Here is a 24,990-nt window from a genome sequence, read left to right as displayed (position 1 = left end):
GTTTAGAAAGAAAATGCTACAAGGGTCAAATACGGATCAGGTCCAGAGTGCAAGTTGCCTGGAATGCTCTTGCCCTCATGCCCTTGAACATTATCAAGTACAAAAACAGCCACACATACCCCACCCCATGAATGTTTTGGTATTTGAAAAGTTTGGGGGGGGAGGGAGGTAAGTGTATATGTTTAAAGTCACTTTAAAAGGATGGTGACATTTTTGTGAAGTCCATTAGGACACTGTAATTCAAGTTTTGCCCTTGAAGAAAGCTACTAGCTTTCATTCTTAGTTACCCATCCGTAAAATGGTAGTAACGGTGACCCTACTGCATAGGATAAATCTATGGACAGAACTACATAAATCTATTTGAAATACACTGAAATAAACATATTAAGTAATGGTATTCAGGATTCACAGGCAAACAGTTGCGGGGGTGGGGTGGGGGGAACTGTAGATTTTTTTTCCCTCCTAAAAATCCAGACTCCTGTTTATTACAAACCATTAATGTCTTGTATGCAGAACTTCAAAGCAAAGAGGCATGGCAAAGCCTATTTTCCTCTGAAGCCTTTGAAGTGTTCACCGCAGCCACTCTCAGAAATGAGAAGCTGGCAATTTGAGGCAATACATGTGAAGTTCAATAACAGATAGCCCAAGGACTGCTTTCATGGCTGTGTTTTAGAGACAGTCCCGTTGCTCACATGAAGGAAGGAGCATCAGTTATCCACTGAAAGGCTGCTGGTGGGAAGGGGAGGGGCAAGATTTGTGGACCGTGGTAGGCTGATTTGGGAGGCAGTCTCCTTGCAAGGTCTGAGTCATATGCAATTGCAGTGCTATGTTACAGAAGAATAGTCAGGAGACCAAAAGTACACCAAGAATTGTGTCAGGAGACCAAAAATACACCAAAAATACACCAGGACCAAGAACTGTTATCCCCCAAACAGCACACGTTCCATCATCTGTGTGTCCAGAGGTGGGATCCAGCAGGTTCTCACCAGTTCCCGAGAGTGGGTTACTAATTATTTATTATTTGTGCGAGCTGCAGAGGGGTTACTAGTGGCTCTGCTTTTCCGTTCAAGGAAATTCCATTGTGGTCCAAAAATCATAAAGTCCTGTTGTTTCCTATGTGGCTGGTTAGCAAAAGCTGTAAGAAAGCGGGATAATTCTCTCCCTGTTGGGCTGTTTTTAAAAAACATGTTTTAGAAATATGGTAAAGTTCTCGGTTGTTTGGAAAAGTATCCTTCTTTGATTTCTAGAAACAAAATTAAGTATTTGAAAGTATTAAGTATTTGACAGGCAGTCAATTAGAGGACAAGTAGTTGTTTCTGTTGGCAGTAGACAATAGGACTTGCTATAATGAGTTTAAAGATACCAGCTGGAAATTAGGAACTTTTTTTTTACAGTAAGAGTTTTTTACAGTAACAGAGAAATTATTAATGCCCCGCCCCGGAATGCCTGGCCACGTCCCTGTCGCGCCCCGCCCAGCCCCATTGGCACTACGCCACTGTTTGAATCCCACCACCATGGGAACCTGTTACTAAAATTTTTGGATCCCACCACTGTGTGTGTCCCCTTTCATTTTAATTGAAAGAGGTGTTCAGATGTGGATTCTCAGCAGAGAGAGATTAACTCTTGCTCTTTGCAACCACATCCTAAGCAAATGTACACTCTTCTGGCTTTTTCTGTACAAGTTCCCGAAAATCTTTGCAAAATGTTTTGATCCCCTTCTCCATTTGTCTGCACAAATCCTCTTGAAACGATTCCTGGCCGCCATTTTGTGATTGTTTTGGGGGTTGTTGTTTTTTTACTTCTTCTGGATTCACTGCTTTAGTTTTTCATGCTGCAATTTGCCACAGCTCATGTAATTGATGCTATGTAAATTTCACTCCCAAAATAATAAAAAACAAAAACAAAACCCCAGAAATGACAACAATAAACAGACAAGATGGCTGGAGCAAGCTCAGAAAAAAGGCTCTGAGAAGGAAGACCGAGGACTGTGGAGAGGCTTGGGAAATGTCTTAAAGCGATCACACAGCAAGTGAAAACATTTGGAAAATGTTTCATCAAAAGAATTGATGGAAAAGAAGATGCATTCAAAACGTTTTTCAGGCTGGTTGTTGTGGGTTTTCCGGACTGTGTGGCCGTGGTCTGGTAGATCTTGTTCCTAACATTTTGCCTGCATCTGTGGCTGGCATCTTCAGAGGTGTATCACAGAGAAAAGTCAGTGTGGATTTCAATGGCCTCCCTGTGTAGTCTGACATAATAACCTTCCGAGTTGTCCAGAATTTCAGTGTTTTCAAATAAAATGTTATGTCCAATTTTATTGGAAAACACTGAAAATTCAGACAACGAAACTCTTGTGAAGGTTACTATGTCGAGGACTACACAAAGAGTATCCATTGAAATCCATAAGCACCAAGAAAACTTTAACAAGAAGGAAAAGACTCTGAGAATTAACAGAACTTTGTTACCAGTACCGGTACATTAAAAACACCAGAAAGGCCAATGGCATGCTGGGTTCATGAACAATGGACTCCACACAGTCACGGGGTTTGCATTCACCAAGACTGTTGCTGCTGCTGCAGGGAATGCAAATGTGAATCATTCCCTGGACTGAAAAACCCCACCCGCATTACAATGCAGTCAACCACATACTTGCATAGCAAGTTCCACCCAAACACTTACTGATTGGTTCCCCACCCTGGGACATGAAAATATATACCCCACTAAACTTTCCCTTCTCACTGGACACAGTGTATAACAGACTTCTCTCTGTGATACACCTCTGAAGATGCCAGCCACAGATGCAGGCAAAACATTAGGAACAAACTCTACCAGAGTACGGCCACACAGCCCGGAAAACCCACAACAATCCAGCTGTGAAAGCCTTCGATAATACGTTTTCAGATTGGTTTGGGGACAAAAATATTGTGGAACTCGTCAGAGAAAATGCTTTATTTCTTGCCTGAAAACGTTTTAAAGTGTCAGTGCAGAAGCCTTTGACTTCAACAGACTTAGGAAGGTATACCTCAGCTTCAGATGACCCTGCTAATATTCATCCTCCATGTGGAAAAGATTCATGCTTATGCAAAGTAATGTTTGCTATGTCACACTGAGCAGTTAATGATTAATATAATAAAACTTCAGTAAGGCAATTTGGGAAGGAGGGACTTTTGGGTGTTTTTTTTTCTTTCAATAGTAGACTTTCAGTGACTACTTTGGGAATGATTCATGCTGACCAACATTTTCTGAAGCTAAAGCTATTAGGCAGGTAATATTTCAAACACTAAATTGGGGATGTAGGAACTGAGCCAGAACATGATTTGCATGATGGTTGTTATACATTAACCAGTCCTTTTGAAAATTAGACTTATGGAATCCCTGGCTTAGCTGAAGTCAACAGAGTACCCAGCAGTCTAGGTTCTTTTAAGGATTAAAGTCTATATTTTCTTTCGGTCTAAACATGGGGTCATCAAGGCACTTGCTCGGAAATAATCAGTCCCTCACGTCACTGTAGTAATTGTACAATAAGTGCTTAAAAATTGGAATTTGCTTTTGCAGTCACAAAGAGCTGGTTCCTGTTCTTATTCCATCTGATGATCTTCCCATGGAAGAAGAAGGGGCAGGCATGTTCTCTGTACTGATCACATGAGACACAGACAAACCCCAGGGAATACAATATACAACTAGACATAAGAACAGGGAATACAACTAGATTTCAAATAAAATGATTTCAAATAAAATGAACAGGGAATACAACCCCAGGGAATACAACTAGACATAAGAACAGTTTTTTCCCGAATGCCATCACTCTGTTAAACAAATAATTCCCTCGAATTAATGTTAAACTATTTATTATTATACTTATTATATAATTACTGCACTACATTTTTTTCATCATTCCCTGTACCCATCTCTCCTCCCACGCTATGACTGTATGACTATAGCCTGTGCTGACATTTTATTACATTTATCTTTATTTTATGATTTTTTACATTTTATGTTTTCATTACTACTGATTGTTTCCTGATTGCTTACTAGACCTATATGACAATCATTAAGTGCTGTACCTTATGATTAAGTGCTGTACCTTATGATTCTTGACAAATGTATTTTTCTTTTATGTACACTGAGAGCATATGCACCAGAGACAAATTCCTTGTGTGTCCAATCACACTTGGCCAATAAAGATTCTATTCTATTCTATTCTATTCTATTCTATTCTATTCTATTCTATTCTATTCTATATGCATGGAGGTCTGTTTTGTGTTACCTTTTTTTTTTGGCCCCTTCCACACATGCAGAATTCACTTTCAATCCACTTTTAATGCACATTGAAGCTGGATTTTACTGTGCGGGATAGCAAAATCCACTTGCAAACCATTGTGAAAGTGGATTGAAAGTGCATTATTCTGCATGTGCGGAAGGGGCCAAATTCCTTTATCCAGGGTGGATGGAATCATGTGAGTTGGTTCTCGGCATGCAGGAGCATCCACATGGTGTCAACGTTTCACACATTGCATTATGTACGGTATGTGGTACAGCCCCATGCAATGTCTCTATGAAATGTCTCTGTTATTTCCTTGTGACTTTTTTACTGTCAGGGGCCCCTTCCGCACATGCAAAATAATGCGTTTTCAAACCACTTTCACAACTGTTTGCAAGTGGATTTTGCTATTCCGCACAGCTTCAAAGAGCATTGAAAGCAGTTTGAAAGTGCATTATTCTGCATGTGCGGAATGAGCCTAAGTTTTTATTCTCACATCTCCTTGACCCACACAGCCTATTTGGAATCCGTTTATTTATTTAAAGCAATCTAACCTAAAAACAATCAAACTCAATATACCAAAAGCCACCCCACCCGCACCTCTCTCCACCACTGAGAGATTCAATAGAACCGGCAGGGTCACATTCTCTCCATCTAGTTATCAATAGAGATTATCAACCAAGTCGACCAAAGCTGTCTCGGTTCCAAATCCTGACCTCAAGCTAGACTGAAATGACTGAGAAAACCAGTCTCTTCCAAGAATCCCTGGAGCTGAGAAGAATTTTCCCATGAAAATCCTTTTATCTACATGAAAATTCCAGGAGCAGACTACTATATGAAATTCTGAGAACAGCAGATTTTACCCACCTCTGATTATGATAATTTTAAAAAATTTCTACCCTGTTATTTCCTGCATGGAGAAAAGAAAATGACATTTCCTATGAGTCCCAACATGTTCCTTAACTGATTAATACAAGGGATAGAAGGTGGAAGTGACTGGAAGCAACCCATTTGCCAATGGAAGATTTCTGCATATGAAACTGCCTTATACTGAGTCAGAAATATACACAGAAGATTGATTATTACTGTGATCTTTCCTCTTTTCCCAAGGGATCCTTCTAGTTTAGGAGAGAGCTTTGAGACTCCTTAAAAAAAAGAGAGAGAAAAGTAGTGTATAAAATCAACTCTTCTTCCCATCAAAGATCTTGTTTAACTGGAAGGAAATCAGCAATTTTGAGTCTACAGTTTTTAGAGGAGCATCCCTTTCTAGTCAATCACCTCCATTTCTGTTTAATACTTAAAAAAAAAAAACACCAGCTCAAAGAGGTGATTATAAGCAGCAGTGGTGTAGGAGGTTAAGAGCTCGTGCATCTAATCTGGAGGAACCGGGTTTGATTCCCAGCTCTGCCGCCTGAGCTGTGGAGGCTTATCTGGGAAATTCAGATTAGCCTGTACATGCCCTCACATGCCAGCTGGGTGGCCTTGGGCTTGTCACAGCTCCTTGGAGCTCTCTCAGCCCCACCTACCTCACAGGGTGTTTGTTGTGAGGGGGGAAGGGCAAGGAGATTGTAAAGCCCTTTGAGTCTCCTGCAGGAGAGAAAGGGGGGATATAAATCCAAACTCCTCCTCCTCCTCCTCCTCCTCCGCCTCCTCCTCCTCCTCCTCCTCTTCTTCTTCTTCTTCTTCTTCTTCTTCTTCTTCTTCTTCTTCTTCTTCTTCTTCTTCTTCTTCTTCTTCATACTGAAAGGTTTTCAAGTAAGCCAGGGAGCTCTTTGGTGGATTTTGCACGGGCGGGGGCAGCGCTGTTCCATCAGCATCATCTATGCTGGTGGAATAGCGCTGCCCCCGCCCGTGCAGAATCCACCAAAGAACTCCCTGGCTTACTTGAAAATCTTTCGGTATTATGAAGCCCTGGGGCCATTTACACGCTGGGTGTGAGTGACCCCAGAGTAGCCACTGCCTACCGAGGCACCTTTGCATTTCCTTTCCCCACACTCATCTTCTCTCCTTGCTGAGCTCCACAGGGAAAGAAGGTAAGTCTGGGGAAAGATGGAGGTGCCGAAAAGTGGGAGGGAAATGCTGTTTCCCAAATGCCTTGCTCATTGAGCATTTCTCCAGGAAAAACACAGCATTTCCCCAGGAAAAACACAGCGCTGCCTCATTTTGGAGGTGGCAGCCATGTGAACAGTGTCCCAGGGACAGTGTTTTTACTGTCCCTGGGGAGCTGTTTTTGTTGTTTCTAGCAAGAGCCGCAGGCTTATAATGTACACGATGTTTGGATTTATATCCCACCTTTCTCAATTGTAAGGATTTTCAAAGTGGCTTACAAAATCTTTCTTTTGATCTCCCCACAACAGACACCTTGTGAGGTAGGTGGGCCTGAAAAAAATTCATGAGAATGTGACTAGCCCAAGGTCACCCAGCTGGCTTCTCCGGGAGATGTGGGGAAAACAAACCCAGTTCACCAGATAAGAGTCTGCTGCTCATGTGGAGGTGTGGTGAATCAAACCTGGTTCGCTAGATAAGAATCGACTGCTCTTAACTACTATACCACACTGGAAACTAGGGATACCTAGCAGAATTCTCACTACCTTCATCAGCCTTCAGAAGTCATGATTCTTGGTCAGAGGTGGGATCCAGCAGGTTCTCACAGGTTCCCGAGAGTAGGTTACTAATTATTTGTGTGTGCCGAGAGAGGGTTACTAATTGGTGATTTTGCCACGTGATTTTTGCCTTAGTTACGCCCCTCCTTCGCTCCTCAGCAGTAGCGGGTAGAACTTGAAGCAGTCTAGCAGGAGGTGCACCGGCGTGCATGGCAGCCTGTGCCTGCGTGCATTCATTTCCTTGCCACAGCCCCGCCCAGCAATGCCCTGCCCCCAGAATGCCCAGCCACGCACCCGTCATGCCCCACCCAGCCCCATTGGCGCTACGCCACTGTTTGAATCCCACCACCATGGGAACCTGTTACTAAAAATTTTGGATCCCACCACTGTTCTTGGTGGTGGTGGGAGTAAGGACTATGGTAACTGAGGGGGTAGTTTGGGAATACCCCCAAAGGATAAATGCATATGCAAGCCAGGGCAAGGGAAACTGCATTTTTTAGTAATAAAATAAATTCCAGATTGGGGGCATTTGCTTTGTCAATGCAATTTCTGCCCAACTGGCATAGTGCACTTGGAAACCACTGCCTGCGTTTCTAGCACGACAGAACATTCATTGGGAAAAGTCTAGTACATGACAGTTAATATAAACCTGCTCTTTTTCTCTGCTTCTCTTACAGTCAACCCCTGAGGAGCATTTAAAACTGACCCAGGCAATCGCTCATGTTCATGTCTAACTTGACCTGGATTATCACACGTGCCAGAAAAGATGCTTTTACAGAAACATTTATTCCCCCCTGTCTCCCTGCAGAATATGTATTAATAATGTATATCCATAATTTGAAGATAATGTAATAATTGCTTGCTTGATTATGTAGCCAAAAAAAAATTCATTTCTGAGATGTTTGATTTCTGCATGCTGACTGCATTTTGCATAATTTGGTGCATGTGAAGCGCATGGGGCAGGAAGACAACGCTCATCTGTTTGCAACACTCCAGAAAGCAGCATTTAATAGAACGAGAATTACTTTAAACCTTTCCAGCACCTAATTTTACTTTTAAAATAATCACAGCATAAATAGTCCCATATTACTTTTGAGGAAATCTATTAACATTCATGGATGACGGGAACAATTTCCTCTACTTCCTAATCAAACAGCAACGTGGACAAAAAATATATATAAAACACATTATTTGTTTTCTTCCTGCTCCCATTTTTTTTTTGGTGGGAAAAAAACCCATTCATCTTGTAAGGGTACCTTTATGTTTGATTCAGCATGGCCATGCTTGAGTACAATTGAAAATGGCTTAGGACAACAATCTTCTACACACACTTAATTGGAAGAAAGTCCTGTTCAGCTCAGTGGGTCTTACCTCTAAGTAAACATGGGGCTATTGTGCATTTACTGCTTCCCACATGGCCATGCATAGGCAGTGGTGGGATCCAAAATTTTTAGTAACAGGTTCCCTCGCCAGGCCCCCCTCAGCAAAGGGGGCAGAGGCGTACCTAGGCAAACCTGAGCCCTGGGCAAAACCTGAATTGGATGCTCCCCGCCCCCATGGGCAGCCACCCCACCACGACCCCCCCCCAAATTTTTTGCACCAGGTCATTTCTAAATCATCATCACATTATAGAAAATGCCCCAACTCACAAATCTGAACACAGCAATGGTGAAACACACAAGGTTCTTTGATAGAGACTGGTGAGATAAAAGGTACGAAAGGCTGAGAATCAATGAATTGCAGTACCTGAAAGGGATTAACTCAGTTCAGGGAGTTACATTATTAGTCACAATTGCTATATGGAACCTTTACGTTCAAAGGCAGTATGGCTCTCGGGGAGGCGAGGGCGTGGAGATGGAAAAGCGGACCCGATTAGTAACCCCCTCTCGGCACACACAAATAATTAGTAACCCACTCTCAGGAACTGGTGAGAACCTGCTAGATCCCACCTCTGTGCATAGGATTAAGCAATAAGCCTTTCACTAGAAAGGATGAAGATATGGTTGCCTTGTTTGTTGAAACCAATGAGACTTAACTGTGCTTGAACTTTGGAGGGACCACTTTCCACACTTGCACATACAATGGTCAGGTTATGAATGCATCTATATGGTGGCCTGCAATGTATGAAAAACACTGAGTTTCAAATCTGTTCATGAAAAGGGAATTGACTGTGGTTATATCATTCTAACTTCTTTCTAGCTTCACCAATGTTTTCACTTTGGGAAGGAACTTCATGAAGGAATGGGAGTTCAGCAGCTGTCCATACTGCAGACTCCCAATTCACCCCAAAGTTTATGGGGACTCTCAGGGCATGATTTCAGGGGACAATGACTGCCTACAGCAGGACTAGAGAGGCAGGAGAGCTCTCCTTCATAGCGTTGCTATGCTCACACCACAGAAATCAACTACGTAACATAGACAATTTAATATGCAGCAGAATAAAGAAGTGGAACTCTTAATAGTCCTCCATCCTTTTGCCATAGGCAAGAACAGCCAAATTTTGCTAAGTTTCCTACAGCAAATCCATCATTGGCATGAGGGTATTCTTGGCTTAGAAGTCTCTAGGGCTGATTCCGCAGGGGCCAAAAATGTGAAAATGGTGGATAAGGGTTTAAAACAGTGTAAAAGGGTTTATACCGTTTTCACACCAGTTTTTGGCCCATGCGTAATCAGCCTAGGACAGGGAGGGCGAGCCTATGGCACGGGTGCCAGAGGTGGCACTCAGAGCCCTCTCTGTGGGCATGCGCAAACAGAGTCCCCCCCCCACACACATCTAGGCTGGCCTGGGTCGCTGGGCTTGATTATTAGCATTAAATCTAAGTCCTAATTTTGGGGAAGCAGTGTAGGTAACCCTGTTAAGCGCTGTTAAACCCCACTGATTTTCATGCAAACAACTAAAGCGCAACCCTTTACCTGGGAGTAAGCTCGGCAATAGGGCTTGCTTCTGAGTAAACCTTCCTAGGGTCGTGATACTCCCGTTGGAAGAGTTGCATGGTGGCTTCAAAGCCACCAAGCTTACTCCTGAGTAACGCGTGCCTTGGAGCTAACCATTTTTTCTAAACTAAAACCTCAGTATTTGGGTTAAATTGCCGCGTTGGCACTTTGCGATAAATAAGTGGGTTTTGGGTTGCAATTTGGGCACTTGGCCTCGAAAAGGTTCGCCGTCACTGGCCTAGGATATTAGAACACTCAGTGGCTTTTTGACATGCCACCTGTGGCTCTTCTGAGCTCTATTCCCCACTATGGTACCTGTGGCCCCATGTTTCAGGAAAGTGGGCTAGGCCATTTTGTGGTGGGGGCCTGAGGCTGGCAATTGGTTCCCACCTTACAGCAGACACCACTGAAGGGAAGGGAAGATGGGTAAACTACGAGTTTCCCTGAATTGTGGGCTTCTTGCCAGAGATGGAAGGAAAGGTCCTGTCTTTCCCACAGTCCCCCACCCTCCTTTGCATCTTCTGCGTTCTCATCTCAGCAAGTTTGAAGCTTTTAACATAGGAATCTATTTTAAAACATCCAGCCTAATAAACAGTTCTACAGAGTTGGAAAGACCGCACTCTGTTCTGTGTCACAAGCCTGACTTAAAAGGTTTTCACCTCACCCTACGTAAACAAGACCAGGCGCTGTCAGTTTCAGCAGCAGGGGGAGAGAGAACTTTTACTGCTCATCAGTAATCTGGTAATTAAAAATATTTTAGTTACACGTTTAATATATTTTATATTATAGTGAGGGTGGTAGCACGCCCGGAATACAGGAGTCATGTGCTTGTTTTGTTTTATAATAATTGTGAAGTTGCCACTCAGTGAGCTGCAAAGTGAGTCCCACCGTATTAGAAAATTGCTATACCATGCTCCAGGGAGATGCTCAAAATGGCTCACAAGTAAAACAATACAATAACATCATGAAACCACAGCATGAAGAAGAAGAGCTTGGATTTATACCCCACCTTTCTGTCCTATAAGAAGACTCAAGGCAGCTTACAAACTCCTTTCCCTTCCAGTCTCCCACAACTGGACACCTTGTGAGGTCGGTGGGACTGAGAGAGTTCCAAAGAACTGTGACTAGCACAATGTCACCCAGCAGGAATGTAGGACTGAGGAAACAAATCTGGTTCACCAGACAAGAGTTCACCACTCATGTAGTGGAGCAGGGAATCAAACCTTGTTGTCCAGATTAGAGTCCACCTGTTCTTAACCACTACACCAGAGCATAAAAATAACATTCAGCATCTTACATAACGTTCAGCATGTAGTAACGAAACCATCCTTCGGCTCCAAACAGACCATAAATATAGTTTAAAAACGTAGAAACCTTCAGTTAAAAGCCTGAGTAAAAATAATTGTTTTAACCTGGTGCCTAAAGGAAAGCAGGGTAGGATCCGGGGGAGTCTCAAAGGGAAAGCACTCCAAAGACAAAGTTCCACTGCTGAAAAGGCTCTGTCTCCAGTTGTTAGCCACCTCACTTCAGAAGGGAGAAAGCCCAGAGAGGGCCAAGAGTACAGGGCATGAGATTATTATTTTTTTTGCCATTCAGTATCTTATGCTCAGTGTGTATTTATTTGGTGGTTTTAAACATTTCTATCTTCTTTCATTGCTTCAAAGAATAATCTGTCTTTCAGTATTTGATTGCATTTGGGCCAGCTCTAAATGTGCAACATAATGGCCTTTTCTGCATGCTTAGCTTACCAGAGATTTTCCCAGTGGTCAAATCTTGTGTCTTGGATGTGTTTTCTGTGCAATCATTCATCCCACCTCCTTCCCACCCAACCCCCCAGTAATTTGGAGGGGTTCTCCTTGTCTCTTCAGTTGCACATATTCCACACACAACTGCTAAAAACATATTATTTCTGAGGTTGGTGAAATATCATCCTTGATGCAGAAAAACAACCCTTCCCCATTTTTTCTTTTGCGCAGGTGCTCCAGTGTCACTGCGCAGTTACATTTTGAAATGGCAAGTCAAAAATGTCTCAGCCTCCATTTCTACTATTAAGAATGACCAACCCAAAATGGAAGTCAAAACAACTCGGGACCGTCTCACCCCATATGTCCCTGGTAGATCTCTGTGTTCTGCTGAGGCCAACTTGCTGATGATCCCTGCCCCCTCTGTGATGCGGCTGGCCTCTACCCAGGCCAGGGCTTGTACGGCCCTGGCCCCTGCCTGGTGGAATGCACTTCCACCAGCGGTGCGGGCCCTGCGAGATCTTAGTGATTTCCACAGGGCCTGTAAGACCGAATTGTTCCACCGGGCTTCTGGGGAGGCCAGCCGCAGATTGGATGCCCCTGTGTTGCGTGCAGCACCATCATTGGCACTACCGGTGTGACATCTTTCGGTATTGTCTGTCCCCTCCCGGCCCTGGGACTGGGAGCCATCATTAGTATTATTAATATTGTTTTCCTGGGTTTTAGAATGCTGCTTATTCTGAGTTATGTATTTTAACTATTTATCACTTATTTATTGTGCACATTGTTTTAGTTGTGGTTTTGCTGTACACCGCCCAGAGCACTTTGGGGGTGGGTGGTTTATCAAATTTAATAAACAAACAAACAAACAAACAAATAAACTCTTGAAGCAGGTGTCATTAGCTGAAGGAGTAGTCCACATCACCCCCTCAAAGAACCACGTTTTGGCCATGTTTGATCTGTAGTAACACACAATTATTACTGCAGCTGTTTTCTGTCAATTTCCTCTAGCATTCTGGACAGTAAACAATTTAAGCTCCCCCCCCATCAGACAACCTATTTGTGGGTCTGTCCAATCAGTGGCTAAAAGAGCAGGAAAGGCCTGGTGAAACCAGTTCCTATACATAGGGGCAGTGATGTGTAAAAACCTCCCCATCCTTCAAATGACTATGTTGAAGAACTGATGAGTAATTAAGAATACTTAAACGCTTTTGTCATAATTCAAGTCAGAAGTGACTGTTGTGGTATAATGGAAAATGCTAGGTATAGGAAGTGGCCAGTTTGGTTTTCTGAAGGATAGTTCCAAGTCTGTTGCTCAAAGGGAACTTGCACTGGAAAGGAGAAGGTGGGCAGGAAAACAAGTAATAAATTATAGCCAAAGCTTGCAGGCAAAAGATAACAGTGTCAAAAGCTGCAGATTAATGTGCTACAACCAAAAGGAAACAAAGATGGGTTTTTAGAACAGATGGCTAATAGGAAGGGGGTTCAGTCCCAGTTTATCAACTTTCCTTCCATTTGGATTCATATAGAAAGGTGGGATAGAATCGATGAAAATACTTTGGTCAGACAGTTTCACATGGGAGTCTGGCTCCGTTTTGAATCTCAAATTATATATTTTTTCCCAGATCTTCCTTATGACACCATACCCAGTCACCCTCCAATCACTAACTTCCACAATATTGTCTGCTTTGCTCCTTTCTTTCCAAAACCAGCTTCGATCCATCCAATCTTCTTGAAAAACACAAAAGGGAACCTGGAATTACCTCACAGCTCCTTGGTTCTTCCATTCAAGGCAAGTCATGAAAGAAGACCCAAGTAATTTTATACTTTGCCACACAACTTAGTTCCGTCAGCTTTTTGTAATAACAGATTTTATCAAGAATTCAGGCTAACGGTATCAAATCAACGGTCTTCTGACCGAAGTCTCAGACACATATTAAAACAATCTTGATTGAGATGAGCTGATTGTAAATTAAATGCTGTTCTCCATCATTCCTTGTGTTTATTTTGAAGTGTCTAAGTAGCTTGGTTTTTTGAATATCCTTGTTAGCAGATGTATGGTCAGATTGAGAACTTTTCTCCCTTAACTCACTCAGACCCTTCCACACATGCAGAACAATGTACTTTCCATGTACTTTGCAGCTGGATTTTACTGTGAAGAATAGCAAAATCCACTTGCAAACAATTGTGAAAGTGGATTGAAAGTGCATTAGTCTGCATGTGCAGAAGGGGCCTCAGTTCCACATGCACTGATACACAATTTTGAAATGTAAGGCTATTAAATAGAGTTTTTAAAAAACAGCAATGACAAAGTAGTCAGTACTCAAGTACTCAGTGCAGGCTCAATGGTCCATCACAAAGCAGCTGACTAAGTGGGTTGAACTGGAAATTTTATTTTTATTTTATATTTCCATTTATATCCTGCCCTTCCCAGCAGGGCTCAGGGCAGTGAACAAGAAACCAATAATAAAAACCAATACAATCATAAAACCAACAACCAGTAAAAACAGTAAAAACAACCACAGATGGCGAAAAACCATCCCCCTACTGCACCCACAGGAGGCCAATGATGATAATCGGCCAGGCCGGCTAGTGTAGGATGGGAATGCCTGGGGGAAAACCTCCGTCTTGCAGGCCCTGCAGAAACCATTCAATTCCCTCAGGGCCCTGATCTCACTGTGGGGGGCTTATTCCATCAGGTAGCGGCCAGGACTGTAAAAACCCTAGCCCTCATAGAAGCCTTGGGCCAGGGGCCTCCAGCAGATATCCCACCAATGAGCAGAGGGATCTCATGGGGCAACACAGGGAGAGGCAGTCCCACAGGTATGCAGGTCCAAGTCCATTCACAGCCTTAAAAGTTAGTACCAGCTCTTTGAATATGATCCTGTACTCGATCAGCAGCCAATGGAGTTCGTACAGGACCGGTTTGATCCGGTCTCCCCTTGATGTTCCGGTAAGGAGCCTGGTTGCTGCATATTGCACGAGCTTAAGTTTCCAGGTCACAGACAAAGGAAGGCCAGCGTATAGCGAATTACAATAATCCAGTCTGGAGGTGACTGTTGCATGGATAACTGTGGCCAGGTTGGAACAGGAGAGATAGGGAGCCAGTAGCCATGCCTGTCACAGATGGTAGAAAGCCACCTGAGTGGCCTTAGTGACCTGGACCTCTAGTGACAAAGCTGAGTCCAAAGCTGGGTCACTCCCAGGCTTTTGACTGGTGAAGCCAAAAGCAAGACCTCGCTGTCCAGTGTAGGTAGGCAAAAGTCAACTGGTCTCTCCCCGCAACCCACCCACAGAACCTCCATCGTTGCTGGATTCAGCTTCAGTTGACACGCTCTCAACCAACCAGCCACGGCCTCCAAACAACACTGAAGAAACCCAGGGGCCAAGGCCAGGCAACCTGCCGTTGTGAACACGAGCTGGGCGTCATCCACATATTGATGACACTGCAACCCGAAACTCCGAACCAATCCAGCCAGGGGGCACACGTAGATGCTAAAAAGCATTAGGGAGAGGATTGCTCCTTGCAGCACCCCACAAATCATGGGATTACGATCACCTTACACAACCACCACAGTTACTTCAGCTCATGCTCAGTTTTTCATGGCTCATAACCTATCCCAGGCCAACTACTGGAACAGAGAGAAGGCCAAAGGACAGTCCTCTATTAGTCATACTTACTGCAACCACTTAGCAATATCAACTGCATAAAGGATAAGGAAGTGCTGATTCTATGGTCTCCATTTTGTATTAATGCCATTTGATTTTTGTTAGCTGCCTTAAGTATATGCCTGGAAAGTTTGTCGTTAAGGGCACTTTTGCACATGCAGAATAATGCACTTTCAATCCACTTTCACAATTCTTTGCAAGTGGATTTTGCTATTACACACAGCAAAACCCAGCTGCAAAGTGGATTGAAAGTGCATTATTTTGCATAGGTGAAAGTGCCCTTATCTGTTAATTTGCTTCTGAGTCATAAAAGACTTCAGATTAATTGAGCTATGATCAGTCAACTGGGGGTTATTCCATGGGTGAAACCTCCAGACTTGACTCATGTAAGCATTGCCTTCCTGAATCCCAGCAGAAGCTTATCTCATTCCACACTGAACACTGACCAACAGGGTATACAGATTGGCCGCACATCTTACCAAGCTGTAGAACTTCTTGTACTCCACCTGAAGGATCTACGCTGATGCAACGGCTCCTAGAATTGGGTCACAGGCTAATAGAACAAACCGGCTGAGCAGAATGGCGAGAAGCACAGACAAGCCACATTCTTACAAAAAGATAGAGAAGCAATTAGAACAGTGGTATGGAACAGAAATGAAACAATAATCACCACGGTAATTATTTTCCATTCACCTGTTAAAATTGGCTTCACGACCTAATCAAATCACAGAACAAATGATAAAAGAAAAAAAATATCAATAAGCACACAGAAGCACTAAATATTGATCGAAAGGCAAGTGTTGGAACGAAAACAAAAAAGACCTTGATGGCTCTGATGAAGCATGAATTCAGTGGAGGTTTTGGACATCAGGGCAGTAATTATACCTGCTATTGGCATACAGTTTAAAACCGGCTCCAAGTACTTGACCAAATATCACCACTGCTGTCTCTGGAAATCTTCAGTCATTCCAACATCCCTTCCTTAATCATAGGAGGCACAGAACACCTACATTTTATGGTAATCCTACTAAACTTTATTATAGTTCTCAGAAAACAAGAAAAGTTTGAATTTATACCCTGCCGTTCTCTTCTGTAAGGAGACTCAAGGTGGCTTACAAACTCCTTTATCCTCCTCTCCCCACAGCAGAAACCTTGTGAGATAGGTGGGGCTGATAGAGCTCTGAATAACTATGCCCCCTTCCACACATGCAGAATAACGCACTTTCAATCCACTTTCACAATTGTTTGCAAGTGGATGTTGCTATTTCGCACAGTAAAATCCAGCTGCAAAGTGAATTGAAAATGGATTGAAAGTGCATTATTCTGCATGTGCAGAAGGGGCCCATGACTAGCCCAAGGTCACCCAGCAGGCATGAAGGAGTGGGGAAACAACTCTAGTTCATCAGATAAGACTCCACAGCTCATGTGGAAGAGTGGAGAGCCAAACACAGGCCCTTTCCCCCCGGGTGCAAGCGGGGGTGCGTCGGCATAAACAATGCCGATGCACCCCCCCTGGGACCATTCACACGGACGGTCCCGGTAGGGGTGCAGGCAGTGGCGCAGTTTTCGCACAGGCTGCGCCATCCTTGTCGCCGTCCCTCATCTCTGGCGCGTCACAAAGGCCAGGGGACAACCCCCCACAGGCTGGAACAGTGGCTCTGGAGTCACAGGCCAGGGGGCATGTCCCCTGGCCTCTGCGACATGCCGGAAGCCAGGAGACGAGGTACGGCGACAGGGACGGTGGGGAAGGGGGAATGGCGCCTTCCCGCCGCTGCCAGAAGACGCTGCTTCTGAAAAACCTCGCTCAGGGAGCGAGGTTCGGAAGCAGCATCTTTGCGCCACTCTGGGGTGGCGAGGCCGGCACTGCTGTGATGTGGCAGCAGCGGCCGTGCAAACTCCTCCCCAGGGATGGCGTTTTTGCCATCCCTGAGGCGCTCTATTCCACCTACGTGGAAAGAGCCACAGATTAGAGTCCACCTGCTCTTAACCATTACACCATGCTTGCTCTCATTGGCTCAGAATGGATTTAAGGAGTCTTGTTTTACACTGGCTTCTTGTAACTTTTCAGTACTCCCCTTCCCCTTTTTCTGTTGCTTGTATAAATTAAGATGCTTTGGATGTCGACTCATATGCATCTGATGAGGTGAGTTCTGACTTGGTCACGAAAGTTTCTGCAGGAATGCATTTTTATTATTCTTTAAAATGCCCCTAGACTCCTGTTTAATTTTGCTCCAACAAAACATCATGGCTGTGGAGTTATTAGCATTAAAGGATCTGAAGAGAATTCCAGAAGACAGACAGTCATAATGAGTCAAGATGGCCTTGCAATAAACAAGGGCTCTTAGAACAGGAACAGCCATTTAACAAGGTTTAAGCCAGGCATGGATAAGGAAATGAGAGAAGCCTGAGAACCTACATGTTGGCTGAATCATCTAAGAAAGACTAGCTCTGCATTTTCTCCTATAAGGAGGAGGAGGAGGAGGAGGAGGAGGAGGAGGAGGAGGAGAAGAAGAAGAGGAGAAGGAGAAGAAGAGTTAGTTTTTATATTCCTCTTTTCTCTACCTTTAAAGAGCCTCAAAGCAGCTTACAGGTGCTTTCCCTCCCCACAACAGACACTGTGCAAGGTAGGAGGGGCTGAAAGAGTTCTGTGAGAACTGCGACTGGCCCAGATTCACCCAGTAGGCTTCTTGTGAAGGAGTGGGGAAAACTAGTGATATAGCACCAACGGGGCTGGGTGGGGCGTAATGCCCCGGGCAAAGCAGCGGAGGGGGTGTGGCCGGGCTGCAGAGGCGGCATGGTGGAGGTGTGGCATGGCATTCTGGGGGCGTTGAGGGGGGCAGGGGTGGATGGTGCCTCAGCAGGGGCGCAGGGCACGCGCGCATCCCAGGCACAGTTCCCCCTTGCTCCACCTCTGGGGAAAACAAATCTGGTTCTTCAGATTAGAGCCTGCCACTCTTAACCACTGCACCGTGCTGGCTCTACCTCTCCTGCCTGTGGCACCATTGCCTGTTCGTCAACTTTGAAACCCCACGTCTATTGATCAACATATTCCTGTAGTATAGATAGATCACGTTGTTCTAGAGAAGGTCTGGGTAAGAACTTGTTTTCATTGGCCTTCAGTGACAGTGGATGAGCATTGTTACACGTTTGCCATCTGTCTGAGCTTTTAAAAGATCTTTTAAATTTCCATCACTTTCTTGCTGAGAACCATTTACTGTGCAGTTAAATGAACAAGTCTTTTCTGTCTTTAAAAAGTACAATTACTGCTTCTTTGAAAAACGTTGGTGGAGGATTTTTTTTTAATGACCAAGTAAAAATAAAAGTTGCTTTGTTTATGTGTGAAATCGGGTTATGCTTTGGACTAGTTAAATCCTTTTGAACCTAATAAACATTCATCCATAAACTCCAGACATAAACATCAGTTATCATTAAAAAGAAGCATGAAGAGCTCTCCAGTTGAATTTCTGCTCGTGGGGTGTAAAAGAAGACCCTGTTGACTTTTCTTCTGGTTGCCTCCTCGAGTTGTTTAAATATATCCTTGATGTTTCAAGGTACTTCAATACCCTGCCTGAGAGAGGGCTGGGTTCAAACAGTCTGCCCACAGAAGCTCATGAATCGACTGGATTCCAGATCGCTTTGGGGGAATTTAGGATCTCAAATACATGCTCAGCTGAGGCTGCAGTGGGAGTATGGAATGTGAAGATCCTGGATGCTATCAACAAGGTTGCCACTCTGCGGCCACTCCCACCCCTTGTGCATAAACCAGGCCCCCGTGTTTTTTTTTACGGAACTGGGTGACTTGAAAAGGGCTGGGAAACATCAAGAATGTCTTGTGTTCGAGATTCTGACACCTTACAATATCATGTCAAATATGCAAACAAAAAAACAAAAATCTTGTCTATCTTCCCACAAAAACAAGGGTGTTCTTTGGTATCAAGTTTATGTCCTTCCCTTCCATGGAGTAGAAATTGTCAACAGAGCACTCACCATTGAGAGCACTGAGAGGTATGAGTTTAGGAATCTTTTTTTTTCCAAACAGGTGAGAAATGGAAGGCTAAGATTTGATATTGCTAAGTGATATCAGTACCAACTAATAAAATTCTTTAAATTTATTTGTTTGTTTGTTTGTTTAATAAACTGCTCTCCCTCAGAGGGCTCAGAGCGGTATACAAGTCAGTAAATAACAAGGTACAAAGAAACATCAAATAACATCATTAAAATACATAAAACCAATAAAATCAGTAGCAGCAATACAACCCACCCACCCTTCGGTCCTACCTCTAGGAGGGGACCGGCAAATTGCCAAAAAAGACAGATGGTACATAGGGCATCAGGAAGGGGCGGTATTAGGAGCAGAAAGCCATCTAGGGAAGCAGTTGAATCACTGGACGATAACGGGAGTGAAGAAACACTAAGGGAAGATAAAGCAATTGCTGAGAAGCTAAATTAATTTTTTCATCTGTCTTCACTATTGAAGACATAGGGTGGGAATGAGGTGCCGGGCAAACTGTGGTAATAAGGCGGGAAGTTGTAGAATGTATAGACAAACTACGGACTAATAAGTCACCAGGACCAGATTGGTATTTATCCTAGAGCTCTTCAGGAACTCAAGTGGGAAATTGCTGACCTTCTAATACATACATACATTAGCCTTTATTGGCATAATCAGAAAGCAAAATGAATACATCGGTAATAAAAACAAAAAGGCCCCCAAAGGACCAGAACAGATACATGACCTTCTAATATATATAACATGTCCCCAAGATCAGCTCTGTACTAGGGAACTGGAGAATGGTCAGTGTAACACTAATTTATTATAAAGGTTCCAGGGAGAACTCAGGAAATTACAGGCCAGTTAGTTTAACATCTGATCCAGGGAAGTCGATGGAAAGCACTATTAAAGATGGGATTGCCAAGCATATAAAAGGAGGAGCCCTGCTGAGCAAAAACCAACATAGCTCCTGCAATTGTAGATTCTATCTCACTAACGCCCCTTCCGCACACGCAAAATAATGCGTTTTCAAACCACTTTCACAACTGTTTGCAAGTGGATTTTGCCATTCCGCACAGCTTCAAAGAGCACTGAAAGCAGTTTGAAAGTGCATTATTCTGCATGTGCGGAATGAGTCTAACTGTTTAGAGTTTTTTTAGAAAATGTCAATAAGCATGTGGACAAGAATGAGTTTGTGGACACTGTATATTTGGAATTCCAAAAGGAAATGACTGCGCCAAAGACTGCGAAGTAAACTTCTTAGTCATGGGATAAAAAGACAAATCCTCTCATGGACTGAGAACTGGCTAAAAAATAGGAAGCAAAGAGTATGAATAAATGGTCAGCTGCCATATTGGAGGGATATCAGCAGTGGGATCCTTCAGGGATTTGTGTTGGGACTGGTACTTTTGAACCTGTTCATCAATGACTTGGAGCTGGGGGTGAAAAGTGCGGTGGCCAAGTTTGCAGATGATACCAAAGTTCTCAGAGTGGTTAAAACAAAAATGTATTGTGAAGAGCTTCAACAGCATCTCTTCAAACTGGAGGAATGGGCATTAAAATGGCAAATGGGATTCAGGATGAGCAAGTGTAAAGTGATGCATATTGGGGCAAACAATCCCAACTTCTGGGGTGCTGTGTGGTTTCCAGGCTGTATGGCCGTGTTCTAGCAGCATTCTCTCCTGACATTTCGCCTGCATCTGTGGCTGGCATCTTCAGAGGATCTGATAGTTGGAAAGGAAAGCAAGTGGAGTATATATACCTGTGAGTAAACGTCAATATGTGAGGGCATCTGAATAGGAGTGGCAACAATCCCAACTTCACAGCTGGTAGCAGCAGGCCAAGGAAGGATCTTGGGGTGGTAGTGGATAGCTCAATGAAAATGTCAAGCCAGTGTGTGGCTACTGTGAAAAAGGCAGATTCCATATTGGCCATTATTAGACAAGGAATAAAGAATAAAACTGCTGGTATCATATTTCCCTTATACAAATCTATGGTGAGACTACACTTGGAATACTGCAGAGGTGGGATCCAGCAGGTTCTCACCAGTTTCTGAGAGTGGGTTACTAATTATTTGTGTGTGCCGAGAGGGGGTTACTAATTGGGTCTGCTTTTCCGTTAGAAATTCCATTAGGTCCAAAAATCACAAAGTCCTGTTGTTTCCTATGTGGCTGGTTAGCAAAGGTAGAAAATGGGATAATTCTCCCTGTTGGGCTGTTTTAAAAACATGTTTTAGAAATATGGTAAAGTTCCTTGTTTAAGGAAAGTATCCTTCTTTTGATTTCTAGAAACAAAATTAAGTATTTGAAAGTATTAAGTATTTGACAGGCAGTCAATTAGAGGAGAAGTAGTTGTTTCTGTTGGCAGTAGACGATAGGACTTGCTATAATGAGTTTAAATTATGGACAGAAAGACACCAGATGGAAATTAGGAATTTTTTTTTACAGTAAGAGTTTTTTACAGTAACAGAGAAATTATTAATGCCCCGCCCCCGGAATGCCCGCCCATGCCCCCGTTGTGCCCCGCCCAGCCCCATTGGCACTACGCCACTGTTTGAATCCCACCACCATGGGAACCTGTTACAAAATTTTTTGGATCCCACCACTGGAATACTGTGTACAGTTCTGGTCACCACAGAGCTTGAGATGGAGAAAAGAGCAACCAAAATGGTCAGGGGGCGAGAGCAGCTGCCCTGTGAGAAGCAGTTAAAGCTCTGAGGGCTATTCAGCTTATGGGAAAAAAAGTGGATAAGGGGAGACATGATATAGATCTTTAAAACATGCTTGATGTGGAGAGATTGCAGGGTCATCTGCTGAAGCTGAAGGGTGAGATATTCAAAACAGACAAAAGGATTTCTTCACACAATGCTTAGTTAAATTGTGGGAACTCCCTACTCTGGGATGAGGTGATGGCTGCCAACTCAGAAGGCTTTAAGAGGAGTGGCCATGTTCATGGAGGACAGGGCTATCCATGGCTATTAGTCAAAATAGATAGTAATCACAGTAATACCTATTCTCCTCAGTATTAGGGAGCATGTCTATTATATAATGCTGCTTTGGTCATCTTATTTGTGGGTCACCTGGTTGGTCACTGTGTGAACAGACGGCTGGACTTGAAGAGTCTTTGTCTGATCCAGCATGGTTTTTTTTTTTATGTTTGTATGTAATACAAGAAAGGAATGTCAAGAACTGGAAACCATACAGTAAGGGCATTTGGAACAATTCTTTCTTTTTCTGAACCATTACTGAAATGATATAGCCCTTCTATGCATATGACAGTCATGTGAGCATATTCTGACTGTGGGCCTTTTCTCTCTTAGAAGAACAGATGCTTTTCCTCCCAGAGACATTTTCTGTCACTTATTGGCGTCAGTTACTTTTCCCCTAAAGCAATATGAGCAGGATCCTGGCCATATGATTACAATTTGTTAACAAGTCTTTCAAAGCAGTCAGTGTTTAGAAGCTCTGCTTCCTGGAGAAACCGTTTCAGAGGAAGTAGAGAGGAAATGAAGGCAGAGCCAATCAAGCTGCAAAGATGATTTCCAGAGAAATATTGTACGCTTACTTTATTTTCAAACTGAATAAACCAACTTTGCATGAAAGTAATAATAAGGCCGTCTTCTGAACTCAGGAGAAAGAGTGTTCCAAAGAACAGATGCTGCTGCACATCCATATCCACTGCAAATTGATGCCATATATCTTTAATTGGGCTGGTGTGAAAATAGCTAGATTATTTGCTCAGTGTTTCCTCTACTGATTGATGTCTACAAAGTCTCTTCTGATCTGATAGATCAGGAAGGCACAAACATGCTTTCTTCACGCCCCTCCCATTAGGGTTCCCAACATTGCCATGACAAATGGTGGGAGATTTGGGAGGTGGTGCCTGGGAAAAGTGGAGTTTGGGAAGGGTGTGATGTCACTTCTGGGTGATGCTCTAGTGAGGAAATTTCGAGAGAGCTTCTTTGTGAAGATCATTTTTTTCTCTCCTGCTCCTCAGTTTCTCGGAGGTAGGAAATTGGGGCTGTGGTTTGAGGACTAGTAATTACCCCCCTGGGTGGGGGCGGCAACAATTGGGAAGCCTGACTCCCATGCCTGACATTCTAGGGAAGGATGCCTGGTCTCCGCTCTTGTTAAGTGTTTCTAGGACAGTTTGATGGGTTGGACTTACTATTGTGTTCGCTCCCTATTCTAGGGTTGGTCAACCAGTAAGTTGTAAAATGTAACAATAGGTGCTGGGGGATATTTAAACTGAGGGGATTTTATTGGTATATATAGTGTTTATTTTTTGTATGGTGTTTTGTATGGTGTTTATTTAATATGTGGTATCTATACTCAGTTTTACATTCAGTAGTTTTTTAGTCACAGATTTTACAAAACTAGGAGATAATTTCTGAAGACGGTCCAGTGCAAGACTGAATCTGGAACATCCTCTGTTGCTCCTAAATTGCTGAAGTACCCCTGCAAATTGCTTTCTAGCGTCTCAGTGATTTCCACAATAGCACCATGTTGTGAGATTGAAGCATTTCTGCTTAACTGTTGCTTTGAAAGGACAAAAGAGGCACTTCTGTTTTTAAAACAATAGATTCTGAGAAACAAAGCTCATTTTCTTGAATCTATAGATGGTCAAAGGTACCACATGTACTTATGATCTAATTCTAATACATGTACAGGGTTAGAAAGAGGGGGGGAAATCATGTTTGCTGTCTACAGCAAAAGAGCATTGAGAATAGTTCAGCGTGATGTTTATATGTTTTTCTACAGACATTGAAATCCTATTATGTGCCCAAATTTAGACTGGGCAAAAACTCACATTATGCAATGAGGGAAATAAGATTAAGCAGAAATGATAAATTATCTGTTGTCTGGGCATAGTCTCCTCCCAATCTTGTTGTTTTGCTAGTCTCTTACATTGCAATCCTAAGAAGACTTATACCTTTCTACATTCAATAATCAATGAGTGTAAAAAGGGTGTTAATTTTGTTTAGGATTGCACTGTTGGTTTATTAATCTTCTAATATGGTGCCTTCTGTCTCCTCCACCAACATGTTTTTAAACCCAAATGTCTTGTTTCCCCTTTTCACCTGAGAGTTGGTGTCTAGCTGAATGTCTAGCTGAAACTCTTGGTAAGTGGCTTGACCTAGTTTTAGCAGATTAGTATTAAATGCATGCTAAATTAATGGTGATAATTGATCGCCGTTGGTAGCCACCAAGAGCCCTGGGATATTAGCAGGCATCTAAATTAGCAGAGTTGTAGTTTGCTTATCCAAGAATTTTGAATACCTGAGATCTCAGTGAGGCGAAGAGCTGAACTACAGCATGATTCTTTCTCAAAACGAACCTGGAGAGATTCTAGCAGAGGGCAGCCCACATGGTGGGGGTTGATTTTACCATTTTAAAACTGAATCTGAAAAAAAAACAGGCTACATTCAGCTTTCACCACAATACATTAGCCTTTAAGGTGCCAAAATACTCATTGGCAATGCTTTGTTCTGCCCTTGCTTCTAAACTAGACCCCACCCTTGCTTTTAGCATGCACACGATATTGCACTCTAACTGTCCACTCTCTAAGTTGTCTCTGCTTTCCTCCGATTTTTCTCTGATTTGTGCTTGGATATTTGCTCCAATTTATCCCAAACCTGCTTTGATGCAAACTTTTTTGATAGAGAGTAGCCCAAGTGAGTTTGTGCACCACCGAGGCAGGAAGGTCCACATTTCAGAAGTTAGTACCCACCCAAGTTAGTACCATTCTTCCTCCATCACTATATCGCTGGTGCCATTTTCCCTGCCAAATCCA

The sequence above is a fragment of the Sphaerodactylus townsendi genome, linkage group LG10 (assembly GCF_021028975.2).
Source record: "Sphaerodactylus townsendi isolate TG3544 linkage group LG10, MPM_Stown_v2.3, whole genome shotgun sequence".
Taxonomy (NCBI): Eukaryota; Metazoa; Chordata; class Lepidosauria; order Squamata; family Sphaerodactylidae; genus Sphaerodactylus; species Sphaerodactylus townsendi.
This window is presented reverse-complemented; position numbering follows the sequence as displayed.